At 41.8% G+C, this 16,510-nt stretch overlaps 1 protein-coding gene across 2 annotated transcripts in view; it reads left to right on the top strand.

Annotated features, from left to right (window-relative positions):
* Nucleotides 1-1,832: 1,832 nt before the first annotated feature.
* LOC150102117 (uncharacterized) overlaps nt 1,833-16,510 on the top strand; it is a 62,218-nt gene continuing 47,540 nt past the window's right edge. Inside the window, exon 1 of one of the 2 annotated variants that reach the window (XM_090400492.1) lies at nt 1,833-2,938. The gene's annotated coding sequence lies outside the window, so the exon portion shown is untranslated. Of the gene's footprint in view, nt 2,939-9,013; nt 9,139-16,510 lie in introns of those variants that run through there. The other variant, XM_090400491.1, reaches the window with a different exon arrangement.

Raw genomic sequence — 16,510 nt, forward strand, 5'->3', positions numbered from 1 at the left:
TTGACTGTGGGCTTGTCATCTGATATGCTGTTCTGGTTACTTTGTAGGTTGAGTGGAAGTAATGTGTTTTACCATGACTGTGTAGTAGCATGAGTGTTTCACTTTAAATTTTTCGTGTTCTGTTCTTGTTGCCCGTGTAAGTGTCGGCTGTTCTTTGACGTGTCCGACATAAAATACTCCGATCCTCGGAATTACAAAGCAACATTTACCGTGGAACCTCACAACTAGCAAGGATCCTGTTGAATGGAATCTTTCCGACTAATTCACTGAAACCAAAGGAAGATTTTTTTTTTTAACACGAATTACGGATGGAACTCTCCGCTGCCGAATGTGACGATCTGATGCCAATTTGTTGCTCCAAAGAGAAGACATTAATCCGCTATCGAATCGAACAATCCGCCCGATAAGATAACACAACAGCCGCTGTGTTTGTTTCCCAACTCCGAAGCAATTATCTTCGTTTGAAACAATTTCCACATTTGCGTGATGCACCATCCGCCAATCAGATAACCTTCGTTGACCTCTCCACGCACTCAAAGTTTACGTTGCGTGAGTCGCAGCATTCTTGACTTGTGACACTGCGTGCCTGATTGTATTCGCTGTATTGAATCCCAAGCGGTGCCTGCGATAACGCCGTGACTGCGTTGGCCACTTTCAATACGCTTTGTTCCCATCCACCCACAGGTGAGCTTGTCACGTGGCCAAGGCGAGTACTTTCACAATTCGGAGCTCATGGAATCCGTTTTGAGTTCCTTCAGTGTTAATAAAAATACAAATTGTCTTTCAAGCTGGTCCAAATGTCCTTAACGTTCTGCAGCGTTGTTTCTGAACGTAATAAAGATGCGATTGGCTTCGCGTAGTGCGATTCAACGAAACAGATTCGTTTTTAACATCCCCAGAAGACCAAACAGATTGAGGTCCCACGTGTGGCATCGGAATACTTCCAATTCCTCCGTTTACCTTTATAGTCAAACGCTACAAACCGGGAAGTTTATCGTTTACTCATTCCTGGCCTGACCAGCGGGAAGATTTTTAACTCTGACATTTCAGGAGTCGCTTTTTCAATCTGAATGACATCGGGGTGTCCAATACGGGGTTTCCCATTCTCCACACACAGTTCTTTTTTCTTTTTTGGCACATGTCGGGGTTCCTTCAGGACGTTTCAGTTCGTTCTTGATTTGACTCGATCATTTCAAGAACTGAAACAATTTCATAGTTCGGCTTTTGCGATCATTCGCTGCAATCCGAAAGTGAACTCCGCCACGCAAATAGCGACTCTAAGGGTAAACGTATTTCGTTTGTTAATCGAATATATATATATATACATACATGTATATATATATATATATATATATATATATATATATATATATATATATATATTTTTTTTTTTTTTTTTTTTTTTTTTTTGACGGAGTGTAGAGAGAGAAAAGAAGAAGAAGGGTGCGCAATGCTAATTACAAATTTAACCGATTTCTACAAGTTAATTTTCGATCGTTATTGCACGAAAGATTTCTTTCTTTCTCTCTCTCTCTCTCTCTCTGTGGGTGTGTGTTGGGTGGAGTGGGGGAGTGACTTTACACCCAACGTGAGTGTTCTTCGAATTTTGTGCTTCAACAGTAAAATAAACATTTTTTTATTGTTGCTCGGCTTAAGAATTTCCACGTGCAGTGCATCGCAGCGCCCTCTGAACAGCAATCCTTAAGGTCGATACGAAGTCGGTTGTAAAAGAAACAACTCAAGAAGCAATCTTGCTAGTGAAACACGCCAGTCAAAATGACTCCTTCTTTCTCACTTCTGAGCGTGCAAGCAATAACAGCATTCTCTCTGAACAGCGAGTTGGAAGAGGACAGGAAACAAACCTCACTCTTGCTAAACGCAGCAAGCCGCAGAACCCACTTGTTGCACTCACCTGCCTTTCCTTTTAAAGCACGCGAGGAACGTTTGACCCGAGAAGGCGGGGTCTTTTATTTTTTCCTTCTTTCGAGCGAACACGTTGCTTTCATGCCGTCGACTCACCCGTAACAACAAAACTCAGACGCACGTTGCGTACCGTCTCGTTTGGAAGCCGAGTTTCCCGTATGTAGGGTCTGGAAACCTGCAGCTGTTGCCCGTGACCGCTACGACTTGCGCGTGTGTGACCCGCATCCTGGTGCTGCGGGCAAGGCACGGCACGGTGTGGTCCGACACTGTCGAAAAGAAATGGAGACAGCCAGGTGAGTTCTTATTTCCCGTCGTCTTTTGCCGACCGAGTTTGCCAGCGACGTCTTCTTGCTGCCCGATGAATTTTGTTCTTCGCAGCCCGTTGCGACGTCAGAGTTTCGACGGCTGCGTGGAAGGACGAAAGGAAACTTTCCGCCTGCGTTATGCAACGAACATTTCTCCGTAAATATCAAGAAATCGGCACCACTGCGACAGAGGAATCACATTCATAGAGATAAACGAAAATGTCGGCCAGCGACATCACGGAGATAACGAAGGAAAGCGCGTGCTGATATTTACCGCCACGCAGATGCTCCCACAACCGATTCTCGATTCCCCTTCGAAGTGGGTGTTGCGCATTTAACACGAGCACATTCCGCTCTCGCCGCTTCGTTTCAAAGCAGGACTTTCGACCTCGGAAGCAACAGACTGATATCGAAGGTCGCCTCTCTTTCACGTGAAGCTTCGCAATCACTTTCGCAGCGCGATTCCACAGCCACATTCTTGGCGATCAGCGGACGGGAACCGATTTCGATGGCATGCAGACGAGGATCCGGAAACCCCGAGCAGAAGATAAAAGAGAAAAAACCGGAAGCTGCAGTCGCAGATTAACCGCAGCCTTTGTTTTTGTTTTCGGCGAGAAGCACCTTCGTCCGCTCGCCCACTTATGGGCACGCATCACATCTCGTGCACTTTCGTTGCGTTGTGTTCCGCAGTCACCCTCGAGCCCCGACAGGTAAGTGACGATTTCTTAACATGGCGATTAATTTCCAGCGCCGATTGAAATTTACGCCGCTCAGGGATCGCTTTAACCGATGGAAACGTAGAGAAATGGCACGTGCGCTATACGCCTCCGAATCAAACAAATTAGAATAATCGAAGAAAATGCGTGGAATGATTTGAATTTCATTTATTGCGTGGAAAATAATTATTACGAAATATGAATTCGCATCCCGTAAATCTGCGTACTGCACTTTACATATAACCTTGTAAATACATAAAAATGTAATAAATTATACGAAAACTTTGTAACGTTCTTTTCGACCACTCGTTATATACAAAACACATCAACTGGGTTTAACTGGTCGGAGGTTTTTCATTGTCAAGTAATAGCCCACTAGTTTCGCCGACTTGACTGTTAGCAGCTTCGTCTGGTGACAAAACAGCTTAAAAAAAGATCATAAAACCCGTGACGGATATCAGGCTATAACAGAAACGAATGTCAAATATTATCTAATTTCAAGTAAAACGCTACGTCACACGTACGGAGCGTGTATGTTATCAGTCATTGTTATACATGTACGATCTGTAATTGGCAGCAAAATTGAACTCCGATGTGTTGAGCGATCTTATGAGACTTTTCCTGAACAGAAACCAAGGATCATCCCTTGGTTTCTGTTCAGGCCACCTCTGCAGCTTCTTTGATGTTGCGGGAACGAAAATCTTCTTCCAAATACGGCATAGTACTTTTATCGCATTCGATGCTACGATTGGTATTAGAAAAACGGAGCGTCAAGTCAGACTTGTCTTCTCTGTTGATATTAACGTCCCCGATATGTTCTTTCTTTCTTATCTCTAGACTTCCAGACGTTTGTCCTATATAGTTGAAAACACAAGAGCAGGAAATGTTGTGAACTCCAGGATGTTTATGGAAAGCATTTTTGTCCTCAGGTGAGCTTAATAAGTTGCGGATTGTCTTTATCGGTTTGAAAGCCACTCGGATTTCATAAGGTTTGAGCATTTTAGCATATTTCTATGAAACAGACCCAGCAAAGGGAATGGAAATTGAAGATCTGTGGTGGATATCTTGAGTTTGTTGTTAGAAGGGGTGGGAGAAAAGAATCTTATTTATGAAATTTTTTGGATAGCCATTGTTAGTTAGAGTTTCGATGAGGTCCAATTCGTCTTTTAAAGTGCTGTCATCTCTTGTGATGCAAGAAGCGCTCTTTTTCAACACCTGCAAAATACTCAACTTTTGTGACGTGATGAAGGAAAATGCAGGTAACGGCCAGTGTGGGTCGGTTTGCGGTAAACCTTTAGGCCAATATTGCCATCCGTTTGTTTTGAGATTAAGGCGTCTAGAAACGGTAATTTTCTTTCTCTTTTGAGTTCTAAGGGAAATTTGATATTTGATGAAATGAGCTTATTTTAGTTAGAAATTCAAGTAGTTCTGCTTCTGCATGGTTCCAAAGGATGAAAATATCATCAACGTATTTCCACCATCCTGATGGGTTTTGGATTTAATTGTGAAAAAGTCTTTTTCAAACTTCTCCATCGAGAAATCAGCACATGGGGGCGGGGGATAGAGGGCCACCCGTCGCAAGACCCGATAGTTATTTATAGATCTTTTCATTAATTGATGGAAATAGATTGTCTATGACTTCATCTACTGGGACATTGGTAAACAAGGACGCCACATCCAGGCCATCAAGAATATCTGTTTCTGAAATGGAGATGTTTCTCAGCTTTTCAATGAAATGTGTATTTCTAATGTTTGTGTCCGTATTACGAATATGTACTTTCAAAAGATAATCTAGGTGTTTTGATAGTAGGTAGGAGAGTCAATCCCATCTGCTATTGGACGAAGAGGTATTCCGGTTTTGTGAACTTTCGGTGAACCATACACTATCGTGGTGTCAACGGATGTAATGACTCCAATTTCCTTTTGAGATCTATCGGCCAATGGTCCATATTGCTTAGTAGGTTGTTTGTTTCTGTGTGGTTCGTCCAGGTGGGGTCTGAATCTAATTCACAATAAGTGGATGTGCCTGAGAGCAACTCTCTTTGATTTACAATCTCTGGTATTTAAAATTACGGTGGAGGTTCCTTTGTCCGCCTTAACGATAATATTGTATTCCATCGTTCAAAGTTTTTAGTGCTCTTTTTTCGGAAGGGGTGATGTTTCTGTTCGGTGGCCGTGAAGATGATAGAAATATAACTGTCTTCAATCTCAAGTCATTAGTAACTGGTTCAAGTAAAGAAAGAAGTGCCTTCTCTAAGTATGTACAGACGAAGCCTATTACTTAGAAGTAGGCTATTACTTTACAATAAAAGCCTCCTACCAGTTAAGCCCGGTTTATATGTTTTGTATACAAGAAAACTGTTATTTGAAAACATTCACAAAATTAGAATAATTTTTAAGGCGGTTCCAAATATTAGAATATTCCAAGGTTTTCGGATTGGTGTTTTGAGGAGAGCGTAGAAATATTTCAGTAGCTGCAGGTCTGATCCGTGTGTGTGTGAGGAATCGTTTGCATATCGGAAGCTAGGCCAAACTGAACTGTTTATAGCTAAGGAAATGAAATGTTCTCAAGCAAGCGTGAGTAGAGTATTGAGACAGTATTATAATAACCGAAGGTTTCAAAATAATCGCTGCAATAGCGGTCGAAAGGTTAATAACTACATCAAAAGATGAGAGCAGATTGAAGAATATCGTGAAGAGAATCCGCTTCCGAAGTGTAAGGTATTTTTACAAGAGATGGAAAGAAGTAGGTGTGATCACATTAGGAAGAACTACATAACCTAATGTCCTGCTTTCATTGCTCTAAACAAGCCAATGGAAGCAGGACTTCTTTTGATTTGTGCCAACCCTTCGAACGCTACTTTTAAAAAAGTTCCCGTTCGATATATTTTTGCATCACAGAAACTTCAGTTGCATGCACTGCTTGTAAGAATCGGCCTTCATCGTTTTACACAGATTTGTAGATTATGAACTGCTTTGGGGGGAAGGAAGACACTCGCTGGTAGTTTCGAAATCCAATTTAGAAATCACTCGAACACAAATACTGTATTCAAATGAAATAAAGTCAGAAACCTGAGGGCACGCATTTTGAAAAACATGCGATTATATCTCCCTGTTCAGAAAAACAAAGCTATTTACGACCTGAGGCATTTTTTTTATTTTAAACTTGCATTATAAGAAAAAAAAACAAAAAAAACAAGGTTATGTGCGACTGCAAGTGAAGCAACCGTAGGTAGTCGTTTGATTTCATAGTGGCTGTATCGCCTACGTTATTTTTATTTTTTAATTTTTTTCCAGAAACTTGTATGAATTTGTATATACATGGTGTGAGTCCTTCTCTAGTCTGTCTGTCTCTTTCTCGTTATGTTTTTTTTCCCTTTAACAATATACTTATGTCATCACTTGTGCAATACTCATATTTGTAGAATCGCATTCACCACCTTCTACTATTACTTGCATCATTACTTTATGTCTTTACTGCTTCGTCAGGCAATTTCGATTCTTTTGTGCCTCTGCTTGGACAGTTGGGAAGTTTTCTATTCTGTCAAGCATGGAAAACTTTCTGTACTTGGTTGGCTGAATGATCCCAACATTTCTACTATACTTAAGAAGAAGCTGGATTCACCTTTAGTTTTTGATGTTTCTTGGATTGGTTTCTGATCGTTTCTTTGCAGGTAACGACGGTGACAGCGTTAACTGTCAGCCACTGCTACTCCCCACTCTCAGGATGCACAGTGCGAGTACCTGCCTGTTGGAAGTGGCTGCACCTTCGGGATCTTTCAGAGCAAAAATATCCTTTTTGATGCCCTTCTGAGAAAACTGAAATCGTATTTGGGGCCCTTGTACGAAGAATGACAGAACCTGTGAAATGCCAGTGGCTTGATGTTTCCTCGATGGAGCGAATTTGGTCTCTTGATGGAAATCGTCCTGGTAATGAAGAACGTAATCAACAGGAATTTGATTTTTGAACTCTTCCTTCACAACAGTTCCCTGTTGGTGTGATGGGTCGCATACAACTGCTGCACTAAAGTCACCACGAAGAACCACAGAAGATTGGCTGAAACTTAGTAATAAAACCTTTAACATTCATCCTGGATCAAAGGTGTAAGCGCTCAACTCTAGTATGAGGAAATATTGGTGAGTTTCGGGTGTAAGGTCACAAGACGTGTTGATTCCAGCTGGCACTTAACATGGATGGTTGATAACTGTTATTGTTTTTTTTTTTTTTTTTTTGATTTTTAAAAAATGCGAATCTGAAAGCAAATCTTTCTGATCAGCCTTTCCAATAAATAAATAAAATAATTATATACTGTATATAAATCCTCTTGCATGTTCTCATAACTGCCGTTCTCCAGCCTGGCAAATTTCTGAGATCAGTGTTAAATCTGCGTTGTTTTTGGGCAGCAAAAGCAGCCCAAATATGGTCAACAGTCGCAAAGCGAAAGGTAATGTTGCTTTGGTCCCACTAAAAGTGGATCTCGAAAAGAGCTGCTCCGTCACGGGTTCAGCCACCAAAACACTCGATTAGTTCACTCCTGAAACTTGTCGACGGAATCAAAAACAGTCATCTCCGTGATTTCGAACTTGCAGTTTCAACGGCCATGTTCCTGTCGCCACTTATTGGTCTTGGTAGGACTTAGACGGTGTGGAAGATGCTCTTCCGCGACGTCCTTTCACGTTGGAATGTTGGTGCGCAACAATCGACACGCGCTACTCGACAGCTCGCAGGTGTGATTGCATCGGCGTGGGAGACCACGCGATTGCGTCTCCAGTTCTGACGCAGTCTTCTTCCACCATTTCAACCGCTGTATTTTCTCCGGCACCGTCAGGGTGTGTGCTTCGATTGCTCTTCTTCTGGAACCTCCCCTGGGACTGAGTGGAGCTGCAAAGAGAAAGAAAGAAAAGCTGAGCGTCTCTTTCGACAAGAGAACCCGACATGCTGGTCGCGATTAGTGAAAAAGAGCGCACGCCTGTTGTCGATCTGCAACGTGCAAAACGAGAGATTTTTGGGCAATTCTGAGGGGAGCCAAAATCGGAGGGGAAGGAATCGCCTCTCTTCATCTGAGGAGGGTTCTTTCTTTTTAACTTAAATAACTGCCCGCGAGTTGTTTAAACACACTCAGCCACTGAAAATAAAAAAATGTTTGGGCTCAATAATTCAAGCAAGGATTCCTACTTTGTTCCGTTAAATACTCATCACGGAGTCTCATTCAGCTGCCCCCCCCCCCCTTCCCCAAGTGATTGCCACAGAAAATACTGGAAGACAATTTTCATGAAGTGAACTTGAAAAACGATCTCGGAAAAAAAGAAAACGAGTATTTGAGGGGGGGGGGGACGTTATCGTTTTACGAATCTCCGACAGTGTTATCTCTATGTTCGAACGAAGAAGAGGTTGCCCGCACGAGGGCAGAGACACTTCCTATCAAAGCGGCAATCCGAATAACAAATACCCTATTTCCGATGGTAATGAGAACTAAAGTGCGGCAAGCGTGAGAGTACACCGCGAATGTGAAAGAGGTTCTCGTACGTTTTGTGTCGGGGAGGGGAAGATAATGTCCCCCCCCAAGTAATTCCCTACCAAGATCCTTCAAGCGATCGTCCTTCGGGGTGTCGAGTTCCTGAGGCTAAATGCCAGCGAACCTTGTTCACCCTCCGACGATAAAGCGGCTCCCTAGCGCTCTGACCTTCGGAAGAAACCGTGGGAGAGGTGAAAGGGAATCAACACCCCATCTATTATGACGAGTGAATTATTTTCTTAACTTCGCTTTTAAGTTTGCGGGAGGCGAAGAGAACTCAGGTTCTGTTAACCTGTGTGGCCTCGTCAGAAAACTGGTGCGAAGGAAGTTCGGGCTCACAGCAACAGTCAGTGCGACACGTGCAAATCAAATCGTGGTGACGAACAAACGGATTACATGTTTTGCATTATTGGCTAATCGTAGCGGATCGCTCGTTGTCTCGAGCTGCCCTTTATCGTCGAGTCGTCCAAAGTTCTCCACTTCTGCGCAGGAGCCGTTGACTCATCAGATGTTATCGTCGCGATGTGATTGTTGCCTTCATTTTCCGGGGTACGATCGCTGGTGCGGGGCGATCAGGAACCATCGGAGATATACTGTGGCCGAGTCGTCCGGATGTGTTTCGTCGTGTGAACTTCGTACTCTTCACTTAAACGAGTTCGGCGTCGGATTTCTCATCAGGTAACGTTCTTATTATTAAAGCAACGGTAATAAATGCTTGTGTTTGCTTCTGGAAATCTTGTTTGCCCTTCACTTCCCCCACATGTAAGGGGGCGAAGGTTTCTGTCCAGGTTGCCCCTTTTGTGAACGGCGATGACTTTGTTGTGGTGCACACGCTCCCTTTACCCTAATATAACTTTGAATTCAACGTTGTCAGAATAATTAGCAGCATCTTCTGCTATCGAAAACACACACGTGCGCTATAGAATTTCCGACTAATGAATAACTCATTAAAGCGATATTTCGGTTTCGAAGTATCCTCAACCACCATCAGGGTTACCAAGTTGATGATGGGAAATTCAAAACAACAATCAATTCAAGTGCAGATGCTCCCTCTTTTCATGGGCAGTCGACAAAGTTCAATGTTAATATTCTATCTGTGTGTGTGTGTGAGGAAAATAACAAAACAAAAAAAACTAGTTTGGGAAGCATTAACATGGTTATTTTTGCTGATTTAAGGGTCTCGGCATCTCTGCAAATTATTGCTGTCATGGACAGCGCAGCATTCATTGGAATTATGCAGTTCTCCATTTATGTTAGCACACCTGTTACACACTCCTCCCACTCTTCTGCCAGCCCATTTTATGTTATGTCACTTCTGAGCGGTTGTGCAGCTCTTTGCCCCCGTCCCGCATCTTTGTCTGACCTCAGTTACGCCCTGCGATCTCCACAGAAAGCAATCGAGTGAAATGCATCCTTACAGGGAGTGGCGCACTCTAGCAATTCTCATTTGCAAGTACCGGAAAATTCGTTCTGCGATTCCATTTCCCCCCCGTAAATATATCATCGTAAGTGTGATCGCTTCCATACAGTGGGATGCGTTGTTAATCTGTTTTATTTCCATAAGCATTTTTTAAAAAATATTCATCTTTGAAGACTTTTCAAAGCGAGGGTGGTACGCAGTGCTCGGTTTCAGTTACGATGGAGCAATTCTGGAAGGGACGTCTCATGAGGGGATTCAGCACCGTTTAGGTGAAAAGGTTAATCAGGGATTCCGAATGATCCGGCCTTTGCCGAAAGGAATGAAAGCAATCCTCAATGAACGGCAAAAGAAGCGGTAGGTCATTTAACTTTTCAGACCTCCCCCGTTAACGAAGCGGACACTCCAGGCGGCGATTTTAATATTTAATGAACCGTGATTAAGAGGGTTGTCAAGGGCATAATCGCTGGACTTCATCGCTCATTAATTGCTAAAATAGTGGCGAATCCAGAGTGAGAATGACGGCGCACTCCCCCCCCCCCCGTTCAAGAAATCACGTGCCAAAACAATGCGAAAAAAAAGTCATCCTTGAACACTGAGAATCAAGAAGATCCCTTAAACTGAAGTTAGTTCCAACATCCAGTAACTGGCAAACCAAAAGGTTTGCAGATTTATTTTTATTCCAGTTTGTTGAGGTTCTCTTCGTTATCCGATGAATGAATTCCTCAGTTATTGAAATCGACATTTCTCGTTTATTTTTATAATTTTTTGTTTCAGTTGACTGTTTTTCATTTCAGCGTTTTTCGTGTTGTTTTGATGTTTCTATTCTAGTTTCCAGTCGTCGGCGTTGAACTAGAATAGAATGGATCAAATGTCCCCACCCTTGTGGCTTTGGAAAGGAAAACTGACTTAATCCAGATGCACGAGACCGTAGCGTTCCATCTATATATTTCTTTTTTGTCGTGAGCGAGAGTTGGTGAAGGCCTTTTTATTTCGCTGAGTATTGAACTGCCTGCGAGTGCGCAGTCGCAGGGAAATCATTTCACTGATTTAACGCGGTGTTGGCGAATAAGGAATGTATGCAGATGCACCGATAAAAAAAAGCTGCTAATATTCGCATACTGTACACCATACCTATCCGCTCTCCAACGTTCGAGTTTGGAATCCAGCTAAGGGCATGGATGTTTGGGTGCGTAACCAACACCTCGCTTGTCGGGGGTTGGTGCAAGTGAATTTACGGCGTTGAATTGTCACTGGGAATGCTTAGATTACTCTGCAATCAGATCCCGATTCTCATTTTTACAGCTCGGGTATTCCCGTCTTAAAGCTGATCGGGTTTTCGCGTGCTGAAAAGTGATATGTCCGAAACGGTTGGCGAAAGAGCAAAACAGCTGACGTTGATTGTCGTGAAAGCTTTTCTCCCTTCAGGCGACGGCGTTTATTGAACTCGCCAAGAAAGTGAGCACTTTTGGTTGCCCTTCATTACGTGTCTTTATATATAATTTATGCTATTCTAAGCAATACTAAACAGAAACAAAAATTGCATTGAATATTTTTTTTTTTTATCTTGTATTCTTAGAGTTTTGTTTTGTGAAAAAGGAACTAAAATTCCATTAATATGATCCACGCGAAACCCTTAAAATTAGTGTCGAAGGAGGGCATTTTCGTAAGCATTCCACCACTCAACTATCCGATAATTAACCCGAAGGAAATAGGCGTAAAATAGTAATAATTCGTGCGTCTTCTTTTCGCATGAACTATTTTCACGTTTACGCTGCGACCCACTAGCCTTTTACGAATTTACCCACCACTTATGCAGACATTAGAAATCGCAGCGAAGTAGATAATAGTGAACCATTTAAACGATTGAAACTTCCCTCCTCCCAGGCTGCATCATTACTTCAATTTAAATTTTATCGGAATCATCAAACCACTCGCCAAATTGGTGATCAGTATTCGGACAACAAAACCAGAAACTTTTTTTTTTTTCAGATATTTTGCTATTTTGCCTTCCCCTTGTAGATATTCGCTGTTTTTATCCGGAAGCAGGCACATTAAACAGTGAAGAGATGAGTGAAGACTTTCGATGAATTCTGTAGAAGCCTGTAACGGATTACATCGCAGACATATTTACATTAAAGAAGTATTAAATTACTCGCCTCCATGTAGATTCATGCACCGGAAAACGACCTTGAAAAAAAATTTAATAAATTACAAAAATATAACTAAGCAAAAAAACAAAAATCCGTAAAGCTTCTTACTCCATTACAAGGAGTAGGCGAGGCCTTTTAACCTTCTAACTTTTGAAGACCGAGTAGGTGGGTCAATCCACACCAGTAGCCAATCAGAGATAGTCCTGGACTATCAATAATTATACAAGGCATTGGCTGACAAATACCGCCATCTTGTAGTCCCTAATCTTAACACTGTTGTCTAATACTGTGGATTCTAGGGTCGGTTTCCTTGAGGCCTGTGTAGACATACCGTGTTCCATGAGGACACAATCAAAATCCACCGCAGATTTCGTCAATCAACGAAATAAGCTCGCGAATGCGTTTTTCAAAACAGTTTGCTGATTTCGGAGCTCTTAAGCCCTCATTGTGGGAAATGGCTTTTTCGTGTGGCAACTTGGAAGTGAGCTACACAGGCCGATCCAGAATACAGAGGCATCACGTGATTATTCTTACTTGTGATACAGAAGGTAAAAAAAATCATGTGAGAGAGCAATAAGTAATGAAGCGCGTAGTCAAAGAAATGAGTTTTACGATAAAAAAAAAAAATCTCGCCGATGACCATTATTTCAAAAATAACATTCTTTCGGTCTAACTGGAAATTCCATCTTGGATGGAATTTCCAGTTAGACCGAAATTATCATGTAACACCTCCAGGGAGTCCGAAGACTCGTCGAAGGAGGGCATCTATCTTCAACTTTCCATCTACACCACTACTGCATCTTGGATGGAATTTCCAGTTAGACCGAAATTATCATGTAACACCTCCAGGGAGTCCGAAGACTCGTCGAAGGAGGTCATCTATCTTCAACTTTCCATCTACACCACTACTGCGGACCACCACCACTAGTGCTTTCACAGACAATCAAAAACATCCATGCCCACGGCGGGATTCGAACTCGCAGCCTTTTGGCTGGATTTTCTTTATTTTTGAACGGAGAATATCTACTTGACTACGTCAGAAACCGAATCGCACTTAATCTGGAAGCAATCGGCCAGGGGGGGGGGGGAGGATCGGCTAGTTTGATGACTAAAATTGATCGCAGGGACGCATGCCGTGCGATCTCCAGTGTCCAATATTTTCATGAAACCGGTCCAAAAACTTCATTTTATAGTTTTGAAACATCTTTTTCAGTCATAGAAGAAAACTTTCTTTTAAACGCTCTGCTGCGGTGATTATCTTGCTTCGCTTTGTAAGGAATGAGTTTTGGCTTTCCAAGCCAACCACGTGTTCATTCCTCATCGCAAATTCAACACACTTCTGCTCATTCGTATGTTTAACTCCACGTTGGTGGTGGATCAGTTTTGCATAACTCGCAAAAGGAAAGCTAACGAAGATCATCGTATGTGGGTGCACGCGATTTGCTGTAGCGTACAGCTAACCAAAGAACTTCATTCTCCAGCTGTAGATTATGCCAGAAATTCGTTGTAAGAAGTCCACTCTGTTAAACGCAGTGGGACAACGCGCACTGGATCGTAGTTCAATGAACATTGAATGTCCTTCCGCATAGAAGCAACGAAGGATAAAAATAGCGTCTGCACCACTGGTCGACATTTTTTATGAAATGCATCCAAAATCACCGATGGTCAACTATTCGTTTAAAGTCATCAACAACCATGGGTCCAGTGCCCATAGGTGTCCGATGTCATCTTGATATGATTCTTCCATTGCATTCTATTTTGTGCAAGATGACTCAGTTTTTGTATAGTTTCCGCACCATTTGACAATGTCATCGTCCCCCATTACCTGTTTGGTATTTTTTTTTTTTGTTCTTTCCTTCAATCATCCCAAACAGTAGCATTTTTATTTTCCTCTCATCGTTCATTCTACATATATGGCCAAATAGACGTAGTTTCCTTTTGATTATTTTCTGTATCAGGTTTTCTTTTGGTTGTATTCGTCTGCAGATTTCCTCATTGTTCACTTTCTGGATCCAGCTTATTCTCAAGATCTTTCTATAGCACTTCCTCTCAAATGCCAATATCCTCCTTTCAGATTCTCTCAGGAGTACCCAGGCCTCGCATCTATATAGCATGCTGCTGAAGATACAGGTTTCTACAATGCGCAGTTTAGTTTGCATCTTTATAGCTCGGCTCTTCCATATTTTCTCCATGGCTTTTAAAATAATTGTTGCTCTGGTTATTCTAATTTATCTCTTTTTTGGGGTCCAAGTCATGCGTCGTGTGGCATCCAAGATATGTGAAGTGTTCCACATTTTCCACTTGAAATTTGCTTATCGTAACTCTGTTCAGTAACTCCTGTTGTCCGAATATCATTGTTTTAGTTTTTTCAAAGTCGATATTTAGTCCATATCTTTTTACTTCTGTGTATAGTGTTTGTAATGTCTGTTCCAGCCTTGCTGCGTCTTGTTCAATCAGGACGATGTCATCTGCAAAGCAGAGGTAGTTTATTCTCATGCCATTTATTGAAATGACTCCACCTTCTTATTTAATCTTATCTAGTGTTCTTCCCAGATGTGTGATGAAGATGACTGGGTCACCTTGTCTTGTGCCTTGACTAGTGGCAAACCAATCTCCAGTCTCACCTGCTATTCTGATTTTTGCTTGTGCTTGGCTGTTTATATCTTTCAGCAGGCAGATCGATTTATTGACCACACCATAGGATTCCAAGACAGCCCATGTTATATTTTGGTCAATTATCAAATGCTTTTTGGAAGTCCACGAAACAGCAGTTTATCTTTTTGTTCTTTCTTCGAGCTTTCTCTGCTATTAGTCTTAGTGCGAGTATTTGTTGCACTGTACTTTCATCTTTTCGAAATCCGGCTAGCTCATCAGGAAGATGTACCTCCATACGACCCTTCAGGCATTTTGTAATTATTTTCATCAGCACTTTGAGAAGTTGACTCATTAATGCAATAGTTCTGTAATTGGTGCATTCTAAAGCACTGCCTTTCTTATGAAGAACAACCAAGACCGATTTTTTCCACTCTTCTGGGGGCATACCCTGATCTCCATATTTCATTACACAGCTTATGCATTTCTTTCACAACTTATTCTCCCCCATATTTTAGCATCTCGCCTATTATGTTGTCATTTCCAGGACTTTTGTTGTTGTTCTTGAGATGTTTTATAGCCTTATTCACTTCCTCTTCGAAGATGTCATTTTCAAAGATCTCTGCTGGTGGAGAGATTGCTTTTAGTTATTTGATTACTTCTGTTGCAGTATCATTTAGTTGATTTTTATATAGTTCGCTGCAATATCTTGTCCATCTGTGTATGATTTCTGTCTTGTCCATCAATACCGTCATCATCTCTGACTGCTACTGATCTTGTATGCCACTTCGTATTGACATTTCTTATAAGTTTGTAGACCTCTCTAGTTTTGTGTTCCGCATAGTACTGTTCAATGTCTTTGCATTGGTCCTCCAACCATTTGGCTTTATCAGATCTTGCTGCTTTCCATACATCATTGCATTTTTGACGGTATAACTCATCTGCTGCCTCTGAACTACCTCTTAAGTTTCAGTTCTCTTTTCTATTGTACCAATTTTAGGGTTTCCTGAGTTATCCATTTCTTGTTGATCTTTTCTCTTTCAGGAATTACTTCCTCTACTGCTTTTTTTTTAGCACTGTAGTCAGTCGTTCTGCTCTTGTATTTATATTTTGTTTTTCACTTGGGCTCTTAAGTTTAATTTCCAATATGTTCTGATATGCTGTTCTTAGCCTGTCTTCATTTAGTTTTCAGATGTGTCTAGCTTTCTGGAACTTTCCTTTGTACTTCTGTTTCAGTTTTATTCTTATATTCGCAATCACTAAGCTGTGGTCCAAATCAATATCAGCTCCTTGGAATGATCTGCGCTGTTGAACTGAGGTTCTCCATTTCTGGTCTATTAATATCAAGTCGATCATATTCCTGTGTTTGCCATCGAAGGAGCGCCACGTCCATTTACGACAATCTTTTTGTTGGAATTTGGTATTGAAAATCGCCAGGTTGTTATCCGTGGAAAATTCCAGAAGCATCTCTCCACGTTCATTTCTTTCTCCATATCTAAATTTTCCCACATCCTTTTCCCACCCTGTGTTATTTTTGCCAATCTTTGCATTCCAGTCTTCTCCAATGACGAGTATATCCTGCTTCGGCACCCCATCAATTTCTATTTGTAGATCCCCCTGTAAAATCTCTCCACGTTTTCATCCTCTGCAGTGATGAAAAGTGACTCTCTGCAGTGGGCGCATATATTTGAATGGTCGTGATATTAAACGGTTGGACACATTGAATATGAATTAAACCGAAGCCCTTGGTTCGAACTGCTTCGGTTCAATTCATCGATATCCGTGTTATGCGTGAAATGTTTGTTCCTCCTTCATGTGCACGCCATCGCGAAAGGTTGTACGCCACCAGCTGCGCGTGCTTCCAGCCACACTTACGGAGTCATCCAGA

Source organism: Typopeltis vanoorti, chromosome 11 (genome assembly GCF_054136105.1).
Source record: "Typopeltis vanoorti isolate ZY-2024b chromosome 11, IOZ_Tvanoo_1.0, whole genome shotgun sequence".
NCBI classification, from domain to species: Eukaryota; Metazoa; Arthropoda; class Arachnida; order Uropygi; family Thelyphonidae; genus Typopeltis; species Typopeltis vanoorti.